Source organism: Ceratotherium simum, chromosome 36, assembly GCF_057802395.1.
Source record: "Ceratotherium simum simum isolate JZ-2026a chromosome 36, ASM5780239v1, whole genome shotgun sequence".
NCBI lineage: Eukaryota > Metazoa > Chordata > Mammalia > Perissodactyla > Rhinocerotidae > Ceratotherium > Ceratotherium simum.
The window spans coordinates 28142329-28146869 of record NC_141935.1 but is presented as its reverse complement, the minus strand read 5'-3'; positions in this window follow the sequence as shown (position 1 = coordinate 28146869).

Genomic DNA, 4541 nt, shown 5'->3' with positions numbered 1-4541 from the left:
CAGACTCCTTATATTTCTTAAACAAAAATGGATTAATTTGAAAGGAAACTGCTGTTGAACCTGACTATCTCTAGCAGAGCAGTTTGGTCAGTGTATAAAACCCCAGGATGGGCTAGGTCCAAAGTGAATTTAAAAAGTGTAAAATAAAATAATTAAATTGTAGAAAATCAAAAAGAAAATAGACTCATTTTTCTTTATGTCAATTGGCTTGTATTATAGTCGACTCTCTGGTTTTTATGTGCGTGTGTTTGTCACTTCCTATGTTTTATTTTAAAAGAGCCAGGTAAATTTTTAAAGAGTTTTAACTGTTTTGGTTGGTAGTGTTTTAAAAAATTGCCCTATGGTGAAAAAGTACTTATCTCATTCCCAAATCTTGTCCTCAGATGTGTTTATTTTCCTGTCATTTGGGAGCCTAAGCTGAGCAAGCCCTCGCCATTCTGAGTGGGGAGGTCAGTGTGTGTGTGTGTGTGTGCGCGTGCATATGTGTACATATACATATAGTAGGAAATAGGATACATTAAAAAAACTAGGACACATATATCCTCTGTGCTAATTACACACCCACCTCCTGACCATATTTGAATTATCGTAGAAAGACTGGAACGACTGTGAGTCGAGAATATTAGGACATGGATTGGAAAGGCCAGGGGGAGCGTGAAGCTTGGAAAAAAAGGAGGGGTGTCCTGAGAGTGAGTCTTGGCCGTCATCTCTCTGTACGCAGTGCCAGAAGTTGTCAGCAGGAGTTCATTCAAAACAACCGCAGGGGATGTTGAATTAGCAGTTCCAGGGGTTTTCTGGGCTAGGTTGACCTAAACAAAGCTAAAGACTTTATTTAAAATAGAACCAACCTCAGTTATGGAGGGAGGTGGGACAATTTGGTTTGTTCTTTTTTCTCGTTCCACATATACAATAACAACATCATGAAGAGAGGGATTCCCACTACTGAACCATCTCCCCTATAAGTTAGTGCTGTCAAGTATGTTTAGATACTTACCCCTGGTATTTATTCATGAAAGAGTCATCACAACACCAACTCCCTGTGGTATCTGAAAGGTAGCATATATAGCATTTAAAAGCATAATTAAACAAAAGTTCTAAAACATTGTGATGCAAGATGAAATTACATTCTTACAACAAATCTCTTAAGCTTAAAAGGGCACTCTTATTTTAAAAAGGATTTCAAATGTTTTTTGTGGGATTGTAGAGCCTGTAGGATCTCATCTGTAGCCCTCAAAATAGTGTTTTTGCCAGTGTTTTTCCCGTGGTGGTGATGTGATGCTTGTGCAATTTGTTTGCAAAGAAAGCATGCTTTCCCTTAGTCTATTTTGTTTAAAAAAAGGTATTTATTGGAAAAAATCATAAAATCAGATTGCTCAGCAGTGCCTAGAACACAACCACCGACCTGGCGTCTGTTCTGTAGTTGTGGAAGTTGATGCTGCTGGACGTTCTGCCTGAGCAGGCCTCCTCGACCCAAACAGGCTGTCACTGAGGGCTCGACTGGAGACACAGCCACTTACGTAGTAAAGGCAGCAGCAGATCAGCTTCCAGCAGTCTCTGCGCAGCTGTCTACCCTGTCCTGGCGTGGTACAAGCTGTCAGTGAGTCCCGGAGCTGACCATCACCGGATGTTGGTGAAGGAAAACTGCTTTATGATGTCATCCTAAATAAGGGTTTGAGAATTTCCTGTTGAAGGTTGTTCTGAAAGTCAACTTCCGTGTTTTCACACTGGGGGCAATTTTGTCTCCCAGGGGACATTCAGCAATATCTAGAGACATTTTTGATTATGGCAACCGGGGAAGGGGTGCTATTGGCATCTAGTGGGTGGAGGCTAGAGATGTTGCTAAGCTTGCACGGGGCATCCCCCACAACAAGAACTTTCCAGCCCAAAGTGTCAATGGTATCGAGATTGAGAAACTTAAACCCCAAAATTATTATCTCTGGAGATGCTTGCCATTTAGTTAGGCTTCACTACCTGCATGTGTGTGTGTGTCCTGGAGTTACAGTGACTTTATTGATCGAAACCATGAGGTTCTCAGATGTGAGCATGGACAGAGAAGGGCTAATGAAATATTAACCGATCACAGTGCTCACGCCTTGGAATGACCTGTTCCCAGCAATGTGTCCAAATATTCGTGCCGGATAAACACGGGGGTTAAGGAATTGCAAAAATGTCAGGTAAATATGTTTAAGATGGACCCAGAAACAGTCCGTTGCTCTCTGTGAGCAAACAGAACAAGAGGCTTTCTTGAGCCAACAAATTTCAGAGGAAGCAAGTCCCAGGACTTATGAACTGATAAGTCTGAAACTACCCTCAACTTGACACACAGAAGCGGCAGGAAATTCGTAGAAAACCACGGGTCAAGTTTACTCATTTAACTGTTTAGTTTGGTTGATGGAAAAAAATACATTTACAAAAATTTATGAGACTATTTCATACTCAAACATTTTAAAGATCGTGCTCTTGAATATGGCTGTTATACCTTTCTCTTCCTTTTCAACTGTACTTGTGGTCTATTCCTGCAGCAGCAAGAAATCTGGAAGAGAAAAATTTAATAGTTTCCAAAAAAAGATACTATAAAGATAAGATTAAAACTGGTAAACTAAAATGAATTACAGCATATGTCACTTAATGATAGGGATATGTTCTGAGAAATTCATTATTAGGCGATTGTGTTGTTTTGCGAACATCATAGAGTGCACTTACACAAACATAGCCTACTACACACCTAGGCTCTATGGTACTAATCTTATGGGACCACTGCCATATATGCCGTTGTTGGGTTTGTTGTTGAAGAAAAGGGTATGCAGTTCATGACTGTGGCTTTTTTTTTTTTAGAGCAAATTCATTTAAATTGGCCGTTCAGCAACTGGCTTTTGAGCTGCTGACCTAGAGCTGCTTCTGCCTGCAATCTGGGTGAGGAGACAGAAGCTGCTGCTTACTGTCCACCATTTGTGATGTCAAGAAGCAGAGCACTGAGATCATAAAACACCTGTGTGAAGCCAGGCAGACGAGGCCATCATGCCGGTATCTTCTGATCATCCTGGAGACACCCGCTGACGCTTCACTCTGCTCTTCAGGGCTTTCCCCAGAAGATTATGGGCACCCAGCTGCAGGCCAGGATGCTGAGATGAACACCAAAAGAGCTCATTTGCTTCACCTGCTGTATTAGCATCAAACATATCCACTCATAAGCCTATGAAACCTGAGAATGAGGAGGCCTCTGTCCCTAGGATTAAGAGGTAGGAGAGAATGAAATAGATTTCTATATCAAACACTACGTTGTCATAGATGACCCTCCTCTTTAAGACCCTGTCTTCAAGGGTGCTTCATTTTGCCTCAATCAGATAAGAAAAGAATTGAGTTCTTGATGAGAGCTACATGTTTTCATCAGTAACTCAGGGCTATTCATCATATCAAGACATTTAAACAGAGGTGAGATTTGAAGCTGTGAAAGAGAATAGCCAAGGAAGAGGCAGGAGGAAAATGTGAGGTGACCACTGAAGGAGACAGATGTGGTCATGGAGGTGACATTGGAGTGGCTCATACCCTAGACACTAAGGGAAGAGAAGGAGAAGCTGGCAGATCCAGTGGAGTTCAATTCTACTGCTGCTGCCTACTGGTTACGTTTCTGGCCACTACTTTACGTCTATAAGCCCAATTCCTTATCCTCAAAATGGAGCTATTGACACATATTTCATACTTATATTCCTAAATTCATGTGTGTGTATAACGTACCCAGTGCAATGCTTGCCTCAGTTTTTTTTTTTGAAATGTTTATTGACCAAGAAATTGATTTTACTATGTTGGTGGACCTACAACTAGTGCTACTCAAAAGCTAATTTCAAAAATAGAATTTTCTCCACAATAATAAAAACGTATAATTATGTGTGTGTATGTTAAAAAGGAAAATTTTTAAAAATTTCTACTTATTGAACATAAAAATTAACAGAAGCAGAATAATTATTCTTGGTACATATTCAGATAATTTGATCAGTTTCTTATTCTTATGTGTCTCTAGTAAAGTGTCACTTGTATTTTTCTAAAGAATGTATTTTTTTCCAATAGGATCTTATTATTTTCGATTTTACTGTAGAATTGCCTGTAATAATCTTTAAAATTGCATTTATGGTTAATAAATGTGAAATTTTGACATTTGCAATTGACTTTTCTTTGTAGACTGCAGTCGTGTGTTGCTTAATGAGGAGGATACGTTCTGAGAAATTCGTGTTTAGGCAATTTCATTGTTGTGCAAACATCATAGAGTGCACTTACACAAACCTAGATGGTATAGCCTACTACACACCTGGGCTATATGGTACTAATCTTATGGGACCACAGTCATATATACCGTCCATAGTTGACTAAAATGTGGTTATGAGGTGCATGACTATATAATAGTTTTAATTGAGCGATTAGTCTCTTGATAGCTGCTGATGTACCTGATAAGCTTAGAGCAAATTCTGCTAAATGGAAGGTACTTGCAATACTATTCTTTTGTATCGGTGTGTAAATATTTTAATCCAATATTCTCTCTCTTTTTA